Below are 11,938 nucleotides of genomic sequence, written 5' to 3' on the forward strand. Positions count from 1 at the left end.
TGTCGAAGCCGTCAAAAATAAACCTATTAAACAATCAACAATAAACTTGTAGATAGTGGCAATAGGGTCGAACCATAGGGAATTGACACCAATGATTTTCCTAATAATGACTAGGTCAAGTAAATAACAAGTAATTAAAAGAGGGGGGTTTTGATTTGATGATTAAATAGCAAAAGAAAGCAATAATTTAAATAGATGAGAATTTCAATGAGAAAGAGATTCTAGTTGAAGTGTGAGTCTAATTCAGCTTGTTCAGAATTGATCATTGATTATTAAAGACTCCTATTTGATTTCAATAAATTAGTTTTGGTTGTGGAAGACGCTTCTCACAATCCAAATTTCTCCTTAGTTCTAGTTTGATTAGGAAACGCTCGCTAATCAAACACTAATCAACAAGTTGCCAAGGAACGTCCTTGGGGCATTGTAGCATCGAACAACTGTTGATTGCATTAAGACTTAGAGAAACCCAATTCTATCCTTGCCAACCGCGTGGTCAAGTTTAGATCATACAAACTGATTAAAAGTGTATTTGAACAATCTAAGCAATTACGGACCTAAACCATTCAAACAATATTACTTAAGCAATTTAAAAGCAATGGGCCCTTATTGATTCTAAAAGCAAAGTAATATTTATAAAAAAGATTAGATTGCATAAATATTGAAACAAACAAGAGTTCAACAATGGAGTATTAAACCTCCCAATTCATCACAAATCTGAATATTCTCAACTTCAATTAGAAAAGAAGGAAATTAGCCACTCATGGTGGACTAAATACACAAAAGATGAAAAAGAAAAGAAAAGGGAAGAGCTGCAGAATTTCTGGCGAGGGGAAGAGGAAGCTCCAATGCTGATCAGATGATCCCCTGCTGGTTTTGGAGGTTCTCCTTTTATAGCTTGAAGAATTCTCTCCATCTAGGGTTTTGGAATCCCTCTTTGATTTGGTGTTTGACTCCTCAATGGATGTAGATTTGGATTGCAATTGGATTTCCTTGGATGAGAGACTCTTTCGTGGCTCTTGGTTTTGTGTTGGAGGTGATTGGATTGGATTTGGACTTCTAAAAATTCGGATTTCTGTTTTCTGTCCATTTTCCCGCTCTGCTGTAAGTTTCTGCTGTCAAAGTGATTTGCCCGGTGATTTGAGCGAGCAGTGGGCAAATCACTGGGCAAATCACTGCCTCTGTGAGTCAGTCCTCTATGTCTCTGCGAGTGATTTGGCCAGTGATCTTCGAGTGTCTGGGGCAAATCACTTGGCAAATCACTGCTGCCTGTTGCCTCCGGGTTTCTGCTTTAGCTTGATCTGGGCAGTGATTGGAGCAGATATCTGGTGATCTTGGGCAAATCACTGGGCAAATCATCCTTTTGTGAATTTTCTGCACTTTTTCTTCCATTTTTCAATTTCTTCTTTTTTTGTAAAAATAAGATAAAAACTATAAATTAAACTGAAAAATGTGTAAATAAGCAATAATAATTATGATAAAAATGTGGCTAAATTATGCTTGATCAAATACCCCCACACCTAGCTTTTTGCTTGTCCTCAAGCAACAAATAACTTAGCCAATCAAGCCCCCTTTTTCCTTAGAGCCTAAGTACCACTTAATCAGCCCCCCCCCTAGACTCCTAATCTGAATTATCACAGTATAGAGTACATGCACTAAGGTCATCCTCTCCTTTCCTTGTTTCCTTTCACCTACCATGGTCAAGAGAAAGGTTTTTGAAACAATCATGCTTATTACTTTATGTTAGTTTTAATGCAACCCCTAGGAGTGACTTGCCCCTTTTCTTTTTCTCCTTTTAATTTTCATTTTTATTTTCAGCAGCACTTATTCTTATCCTTGCCTGAAAAAGTCACTAACCTTTTTACGCGATTGTGTACATGGGTGATACACCCCCGGTTACTCAGTTAGTCACTTGTTCAAGTGGCTACTAGCTCTGCTCATAGTCTAGACCATCGAAACTTATTTGCTTGGAAAAGTCACTGACCTTTTTACGCGATTGTGTACATGGGTGATACACCCCCGGTTACTCAGTCAGTTACTTCTCCAAGTGGCTATTAGGCTCAGTTCATAGTCTTAGACCATTGGAACAAGTTTGTGATTTGTGCTGGTTTTTCATGATAGTTTGGGCAAATCAACTCATAGGGAGTTACACTAGCTTTGTGTTTGCATGTATTTGTATTTTTATTTCCCTTGACCTTAGCACATTTAAGGATTCAATTTAAGAGAAAAACTCCCTAAGTGAAGGTAACATACTGTGAATGATTCAATTTAGGCTTAAAGGGGTGGCAAATTAATGGGGTCATGAGATAAGGGTACTCTTTCAACCTTGTTATCTATGTTGAGTAAAGCAATTAGCTACAAAATTCTGTGTGTGTGCTAGGAGTGTAAAAAAAAATTCTGGTGTGTGCAAAAAGGGGTAAAAAAAAATAATGCAAAAAGAAAAAAGAAACAAAAAGAAATCAAAAAGATGGTGTGATCAGTGAATAAATACTCTCCAGTACCCCCACACCTATCCCATATATTGTCCTCAATGTGTGAATAAACATATAGAAAAATGAAGGAGAAAAGGGAAAGGTACTCCCTGGCCAGTGAGTGATTTGACCAGTGACTTGAGCAAGTACTGGGCAAATCACTGGGCAAATTGATATCTGTCACGGTGCTGGGGCAGAAAATGGTCCACCAGCAGGTCCAACAAGTGCTCCATCCTTTGCATTCGATCTTCAATCCTTCTGAGACGAGCCTCTACTGTCTGGTTGGGGGCTTCGTCTTCAGGTGGCTGAGGAGCATCCTGCTGGGCGGCTGCTGGAGGTGGCTCATTTGCTGGTTCCTGCCCTATTGCTTGTGTTGTCTCATCTGCAGGGGCTGCTGTAGTGGCTGGCTGCTGGGTGGTGATGCTTATGGTGGCTTTCTTCCTTCTGAAAACACGCTCATGGCGTGGCGTTACTGGACCTGCAGGTGTAATGGAAAAAACATCCCCCACCTGACAAAGCAACCCCATATCATCCAATGTGCGTAGGTCCAAGGGGGTTGTTTTGGGGGTGGGGGAAAGGTCAGTATATGCTGGGTGCAATAATTTGAGATTCACTGCAATGGCAGTGATCAAGGGGCCAAAAATCAGTGGCCTGTTATACTGAATGATGCTAGATAGTTGGGTGGCAACCCAGTATCCTAGATGTATTTTCCTATGTGTGTGCATACACCAAAGAATATATAACTCAGTTCTGGTCAGGATGTTGGAGGCATCCTTCCTCCCAGAAAATGTGTAAGCCAGGAATCTGTGGAGGTATTTCAGGCTGGGGTTCTTGAGGTAAAGGTCCTTGGACCTTGTTGGTGAGTAGGAGTCTGGTGGATTGTCACTTAATTCCAAGTACACAAAGCTTGGATCAAACTCAGCAGGGAAGTCCCAGGTGGACTGAGGGCATTCACTGCCTATGGCTATGCCGAATTCCTGCAGGGATAAGCGAAATCGCTTCCCCAATAATCTAAACCCAATAGTGCCAGGTGTGTGTATGTTGTGCATAGCAGGTTTATCAAAATAGAATGTGGTGAAGAACTCCTGTGTGAGTTCCAGGAAGGAGGGCATGCGTAGGAAGAAAAAGGTATCCCAGCCAATAGAAGAGATGAGAGAACGTACCTGGGAATGGAGTCTCAGTGCTCCAAGGGTGGCATGGTTGATATACTTACCAGGGTGATATGGTAGAGATGAAATTTTAAGCAGCCTGGTGCGCTCAGAAATTTTGTTGAATGTCAGTGCTTTGACGATGTGATCTGGGTATGCTGGCCTGGGCAAATCGCTGGGCAAATTGCTGGGCATATCACTGAGTGTGTCGCTAGGCACATCGCTAGGCACATCACTTGGTAAGTCCACGGGCGCATTGGTGGGCACATCGCTGGGCATAGCGCTGGTGAAATTAGTAGGCGCATCGCTAGGCACATCGCTGGGCATAGCGCTTGGCAAGTCCGTGGGCGCATCAGTGGGCACATCGCTGGGCATAGCGCTGGTGAAATCAGTAGGCGTACCACTTCCTTTGAGTCCTGCGGGATGTATGGCAATGGTGGGTTCCAGCTCTGATCTTGGTGGCGACTGAGTTCTTGGCCGTTTCTGGCTGTGGCCGGAAGGAGTGGTGGCTTTGGGTAGCTTTTTGCCCGCAGGGTCTGCCGTCGGGGTTATTGTGGAAGGTGGTGGCGGCGTTCTTTGCCGTTTCTTTTGCCGGCGATATATCTGGACGGCCGGTGAATCGGTGCGTCCTGTTCCTGTGCTTGTGGCCGGTGGTGTCTCAGTGTTGATGGTGGCCGGTGGAGGTGCGTCCCACGCTTCATCGTCACTGTCAGAGGGGATGGGTTTCGGCAGCCCTAGTTTCTTCCACATGAACGGTCCGCCGGTGGCCTTCATCTTAATTCGGACCATGGTGGTCTTGAGTTTGCCGGTGGGTGAGTGGTGATCGGAGAGGAGAGAGCTTAAAGGAGTAGAAGAGATAAAAACAGTAGTTTAGCGTAAGAATTAAAAATAAAAGAAAAGACTACTTAAAGTAATTAGGGTATGTGATCTACCCTGATCATTTATTGCTGGCCCTCTGGATTCTTGACAGGGTGATTTGACCAGTGATTTGGGTAAGCAGTGGGCAAATCACTTGGCCAGATCGCTTCTCCTTTGTAGTTGCTGGGCTGGTACTGTTCACGCCCTTTTCTGCTGATGCTTGATTTTGCGATTGGACCGGTGATCTTGGTCAAATTATCTGGGCAATTGGGCAAATCACTGCCCCGATCGCTTGTGACTATGGTACATTCAGTCGATTTGCCCGGCGATTTGGGCAAGCAGTGGGCAAATCACTGCCTCTGGGCTGTCTCCCAGTAGCGCCCTGTTTTCTGTCTTGGGCTGGACTTCAGTGTCTTGCTCAGCAGTCTTGGGAAGGGGGATCCAAGGGAACCTCCTCCACAACATGGACAGTAAAACCTTCATAGAATCTCTTCAAACGATGCCCATTAACTTTGAAAACTTTGCTTGTCTGTGGGCTCCTAATGTCAACAGCTCCGTGTGGATAAACATGCTCAACCAAAAATGGCCCAATCCACCTAGACCGAAGCTTTCCAGGGAATAATTTGAACCTGGAATCAAAGAGCAAAACCTTATCACCAACCTGGAAGTGTTTTCTGGAGATGTTCTTGTCATGGAATGCTTTGGTCCTTGCTTTATAATCCCATGAAGCTTCATATGCATCACGCCTAATCTCCTCAAGTTCTTGAATCTGTAATTTTCTGTGAACTCCAGCCTCTTTTTCATCAAGATTACAGCTCTTCACAGCCCAATAGGCTTTATGTTCAAGTTCCACCGGTAGATGGCAGGCTTTCCCATAAATCAGCCTATATGGAGACATCCCAATTGGGGTTTTATATGCTGTCCTATATGCCCATAAGGCATCATTGAGGCATGTACTCCAGTCCTTGCGATTTGGGCAGACTGTTTTCTCCAAGATGGACTTGATCTCCCTATTTGATACTTCAGCCAGCCCATTTGTTTGAGGATGATAAGCAGTAGATGTTCTATGGATGACATGGTGCTTCTTGAGGAGAGTTTCTACTACCTTGTTGCAAAAGTGGGTGCCTCGGTCACTGATTATGGCTTTGGGCAGTCCAAATCTTGAGAAAATGTGGGATTTTACAAAATCACCCACTGTTTTTGCATCATCAGCTCTTGTTGCTTTGGTCTCAATCCACTTGGACACATAATCCACAGCAAGTAGTATGTAGGTGTTGCCAAAGGAAGGTGGGAATGGTCCCATGAAGTCAATGCCCCATATGTCAAAGATTTCACACACCATAATGGGTGCTTGTGGCATTTCACTTCTTTTGCCAAGGTTTCCTGTTTGTTGGCACCTTGCACATGACCTACAAAATAAATAAGCATCTCTAAATATGTTAGGCCAAAATAATCCACTTTCAAGGACTTTCAAGGCTGTCTTGCGTGGCCCAAAGTGACCTCCACAGCTGTAGGAGTGGCAGAAAGTTAGGACAGATGTGATCTCATGGTTTGGGATGCATCTCCTTATGACTTGGTCTGCACAATGCTTCCATAGGTAAGGCTCATCCCACACATAATACCTTGCCTCTTTCTTGATCTTGTCTCTTATGTGTTTGGGCAAATCAGTGGGCAAATCACCTATGGCAAGGAAATTAACAATATCAGCATACCATGGTTCCTCTTCTTGGACAGCAAAGAGGTGCTCATCAGGGAAGGTCTCATTGATGGGGCATGTCTCCATCTCGGTCAGAATTCTGCTTAGGTGATCTGCCACGAGGTTCTCCTTGCCTTTCTTGTCACGGATCTCTAGGTCAAACTCTTGTAATAGCAATATCCATCTCACCAGCCTTGGTTTGGACTCCTTTTTCTTGATTAAATACCTTAGTGCAGCGTGATCTGAGTATACAATCACCTTTGTACCAAGTAGGTAGGGTCTAAACTTCTCCAATGCAAACACAACAGCTAGCAACTCTTTTTCTGTGGTGGAATAATTGCATTGTGTAGCATCTAGGGTGCGTGAGGCATAGTGAATGACATGAGGAGAGTTACCTATGCGATGTCCCAATACTGCACCTATAGCAAAGTTGCTGGCATCACACATGATCTCAAATGGAAGGGTCCAATCAGGTGGCTGGATGACTGGGGCAGAAATTAGGAGTGATTTGATCAAATCAAAGGCTGATTTGCAGCTGTCATCAAAGTTGAAGGGTACATCCTGCTGTAACAATCTGCAAAGAGGCTGAGTTATTTTAGAGAAATCCTTGATAAACCTCCTGTAAAAACCAGCATGTCCAAGGAATGATCGAATCTCCCTAATGCTGGTTGGGTAGGGCAGATTTTTGATGGTGTCAATTTTGGCTTTGTCCACCTCAATCCCTTTTGCTGAAACAATATGGCCTAAGATTAAGCCATGGCTGACCATGAAGTGGCACTTCTCATAGTTGAGAACCAAGTTTGTCTCCAAACACCTTTGAAGTATCTTCTCCAAGTTGGCTAGGCATTCATGGAATGAGTTGCCATACACCGTAAAGTCATCCATGAAGACTTCAATGATCTTCTCCACATAGTCAGAAAAAATGCTCATCATGCACCTTTGGAAGGTGGCTGGTGCATTGCAAAGACCGAAGGGCATCCTCCTAAATGCGAATGTGCCAAATGGGCATGTGAAAGTTGTCTTCTCTTGGTCTTCTGGTGCAACGGGGATTTGATAAAATCCAGAATATCCATCAAGGAGGCAGTAATGGCTTTTTCCAGCAAGTCTCTCAAGCATTTGGTCCATGAAGGGCAAGGGAAAGTGGTCCTTCCTTGTGGCTGTGTTGAGCTTCCTGTAGTCCATGCAAACTCTCCACCCATTTTGTACACGAGTGGGTACTAGATCTCCTTCAGAATTAGGGACAATGGTAATCCCGGTCTTCTTTGGTACCACATGGATGGGACTCACCCATTTACTGTCAGAAATGGGGTAGATTACCCCAATGTCTAGGAGCTTCACAATCTCCTTCTTTACAACCTCCATCATAGGTGGATTCAGCCTTCTTTGTGCCTCACGAACAGGTTTGCACTCATCCTCCATAAGTATCCGATGCATGCATGTTGAGGGTGAGATACCCTTTATGTCCTCCAATGTCCACCCAATTGCTTTTTTGTGTTTCCTCAAGACATCCAGTAGCTTTTCCTCTTCTTCTTGGCTGAGCTGGTTGGAAATAATTACTGGAAGTGTATTTCCAGCTCCCAAGTAGGCATATTTGAGGTGGCTAGGCAAGGGTTTCAGATCCGGTGCATTTTCTGTCTGCTGGTTTACTGTCTGCATACTGTCTGATTTGAGCTATGATTTGAGCAGATTTTCTGATGTACTGGGCAAATCACCCATACCCAGCAAGTTACAGCAGTCTGCTGTTTTGTCTGCTTCAAAGATGTTGCTGTCCACTTCTTCTCTCCTGCAAAGACCTTCATAAAGTAAGTTTTCCTGATCAAAATCAAAAACTACTTGACTTAAATTATCAATAATATCAAGGCCATAAACAGGAGAAACATCATTGGGGAATTTCATAACATCATAAACATTAAATTTGATAACTTCCCCTTCAAACTCCATAGTCAATGTGCCATCATGCACATCAATTTTTGTTCTTGCTGTGCTCAAGAATGGTCTTCCAAGTAAGATATCAGAGGTGGTATTGCTCTTGTCTTCCTCCATGTCAATAACATAAAAATCTGCTGGAAAGACTAATTGGTCCACTTGCACCAACACATCTTCTAGCACTCCTTTGGGATAGACAATGGATCGGTCAGCTAATTGGATCACAATGCTGGTGCCCTTGAGTGTACCTGCATTCAACAAGTTAAAAATAGACAAAGGCATGACATTGATTGAAGCTCCAAGGTCACACATGGCCTTCTTTATTCCCACATTGCCTATTTTGCATGAAACCGCAAACATCCCTCTATCCTTGCATTTGGTTGGAAGTTTCCTTTGGATTACAGCTGAAACACACTCCCCCACACTTACCTTTTCACGTTCAGCAAGTTTCCTTCGGTTGGTGCATAGCTCTTTGAGAAACTTGGCATACCTTGGAATTTGCTTTACAGCATCAAGTAGGGGAATGTTGATTTCCACCTTGCGAAGTGTCTCCAATATCTCTTTTTCCTCTTTCTCCTTTTGGGACTTTGCAAATCTCTTTGGGAAGGGAGGTGGTACCTTGAATTTCTCCATAGGTTGCTGTTTCTGCCTTTGGCTTGATTCTGCCTGGTCTGTTGATTTGGGCAAATCACTTTCTGCCTTCTCTGGAGAATTGGGCAAACCACTGCTGGACAGCTTAGTTTGCCCAGCGATCGGGTCAGTTCCTATCAGGGAACTGAGCAAATCACTGCTCTGATCACTTTCTGGCAGAATTTCTTCCATGGTCTGTTTTTGCAATTTTTCAGCCCTATTGTCTTGCAACTCCTTTCCACTCCTCAATGTGATGGCACTAGCATTTTGCCTTGGATTTATCTCAGTTTGGGAAGGTAGCTTTCCTTGTGATTCAATTTTGTTCAAGGATGAAGCCATTTTCCCCATTTGTTTCTCAAGATTCTGCACGGTATTTGCCAAATTTTTCACAATCTCTTCAAGAGATGCATTGGAATTCTGAGGTACAGCTTGAGCTTGGTTTCTTTGCTGGTAGCTTGGATATTGCTGTCCCTTTGCATAACTGAAATTTGGATGGTCCCTCCAACCTGGATTGTAAGTATTTGCATAGGGATCATACCTTCTTTGCCCATTGAAGCCTCCAACAGCATTGACTTGCTGGTCCTCCTCTTGAAGGGAAGGACATCGATCGGTTGGGTGGTTGTTGGCACATATTCCACATGTCTTGGGCTGCTGAATCTGCTGGACTTGTTGGGTTTGACTCACAACAAGGCTTCGGACAGCATTGGTGAGTTCAGAAAGTTGGGATGATAAAATGGAATTACTCACCTCATTTACATTCCTTGTTGGCTGCTCTTGATCTCCAAATTGTTGAGAAGCTGCAGCCATGGAGGAAATTAAGTCCCTCATCTCTCGAGGTGATTTTTTTTCAATTGTTCCTCCATAGGCTGCGTCAATAAATTTTCTCTCTGAGGGTAGCAAACCTCCATAGAAGTACTCAATGAGAGATTGGTCAGAAATATCATGCCGAGGGCAGCTTGTGCACAACTTTTTGAACCTCTCCCAGTACTCATACAAGCCTTCAGAGTGCTTTTGCTTTATGCCACTTATTTCTCGACGGATGCCTATGGCTTTTGAGGTTGGAAAGAATTTTCTCAAGAATGCTCTTACCATATCAGCCCATGATGTGATGGATCCGGGTGGCAAGTAGAATAGCCATTCTTTGGCATAGTCTTCAAGGGAAAAAGGGAAGGCTCTAAGCTTGATATCATCTTCTGGAATGCCTTGAGGTCTCATAGTTGAGCACACAACGTGGAATGCCTTCAAATGCTTGTGAGGATCTTCATTTTCTAGGCCTCTGAATTTAGGAAGGAGACGAATCAGACCTGTCCTTAGCTCGAATGGTGCTGTCAATAGGGGATATTCGATGCATAAGGGTGCTTGATCCCCTGTTGGTTCAGCTAACTCTCCAAGAGTTCTCTCCCGTGGCTGTGGTTCTTGGATGGGCACGTTTCTTGCTTGATTTTCAGCTTCTACATGTGCAGCAGGTGGTGCCGCCATTGTTGGATTTTCTGCCATAACCAGAAGTTCAGTTTCTGGTGCAAATTCAATGGTAGCTGGTGCGGTGATGGAAGTTTCTGCTGGTGCAGAAATTTCTTCAGCAGGGGCAGTAGGTGGTCTGTGAGATGGTGTTGTTGATGAAGATGGTCTTGAGGCTTAGTTCCTCAAATTTGCTTGCTTCCTTAAGCTCTTGGCAGTTTTCTCAATCTCAGGGTCGTAAAGAAGAGTGTCTTTACGGCCAGACCTGGTCATAAAGGGAAAATACGTTAGTTTAAATCAAATCCCCGGCAACGGCGCCAATTTTTGATAGGCGGTTGTCGAAGCCGTCAAAAATAAACCTATTAAACAATCAACAATAAACTTGTAGATAGTGGCAATAGGGTCGAACCACAGGGAATTGACACCAATGATTTTCCTAATAATGACTAGGTCAAGTAAATAACAAGTAATTAAAAGAGGGGGGTTTTGATTTGATGATTAAATAGCAAAAGAAAGCAATAATTTAAATAGATGAGAATTTCAATGAGAAAGAGATTCTAGTTGAAGTGTGAGTCTAATTCAGCTTGTTCAGAATTGATCATTGATTATTAAAGACTCCTATTTGATTTCAATAAATTAGTTTTGGTTGTGGAAGACGCTTCTCACAATCCAAATTTCTCCTTAGTTCTAGTTTGATTAGGAAACGTTCGCTAATCAAACACTAATCAACAAGTTGCCAAGGAACGTCCTTGGGGCATTGTAGCATCGAACAACTGTTGATTGCATTAAGACTTAGAGAAACCCAATTCTATCCTTGCCAACCGCGTGGTCAAGTTTAGATCATACAAACTGATTAAAAGTGTATTTGAACAATCTAAGCAATTACGGACCTAAACCATTCAAACAATATTACTTAAGCAATTTAAAAGCAATGGGCCCTTATTGATTCTAAAAGCAAAGTAATATTTATAAAAAAGATCAGATTGCATAAATATTGAAACAAACAAGAGTTCAACAACGGAGTATTAAACCTCCCAATTCATCACAAATCTGAATATTCTCAACTTCAACTAGAAAAGAAGGAAATTAGCCACTCATGGTGGACTAAATACACAAAAGATGAAAAAGAAAAGAAAAGGGAAGAGCTGCAGAATTTCTGGCGAGGGGAAGAGGAAGCTCCAATGCTGATCAGATGATCCCCTGCTGGTTTTGGAGGTTCTCCTTTTATAGCTTGAAGAATTCTCTCCATCTAGGGTTTTGGAATCCCTCTTTGATTTGGTGTTTGACTCCTCTATGGATGTAGATTTGGATTGCAATTGGATTTCCTTGGATGAGAGACTCTTTCGTGGCTCTTGGTTTTGTGTTGGAGGTGATTGGATTGGATTTGGACTTCTAAAAATTTGGATTTCTGTTTTCTGTCCATTTTCCCGCTCTGCTGTAAGTTTCTGCTGTCAAAGTGATTTGCCCGGTGATTTGAGCGAGCAGTGGGCAAATCACTGGGCAAATCACTGCCTCTGTGAGTCAGTCCTCTATGTCTCTGCGAGTGATTTGGCCAGTGATCTTCGAGTGTCTGGGGCAAATCACTTGGCAAATCACTGCTGCCTGTTGCCTCCGGGTTTCTGCTTTAGCTTGATCTGGGCAGTGATTGGAGCAGATATCTGGTGATCTTGGGCAAATCACTGGGCAAATCATCCTTTTGTGAATTTTCTGCACTTTTTCTTCCATTTTTCAATTTCTTCTTTTTCTGTAAAAAC

Source organism: Manihot esculenta, chromosome 11 (assembly GCF_001659605.2).
Source record: "Manihot esculenta cultivar AM560-2 chromosome 11, M.esculenta_v8, whole genome shotgun sequence".
Classification (NCBI taxonomy): Eukaryota; Viridiplantae; Streptophyta; class Magnoliopsida; order Malpighiales; family Euphorbiaceae; genus Manihot; species Manihot esculenta.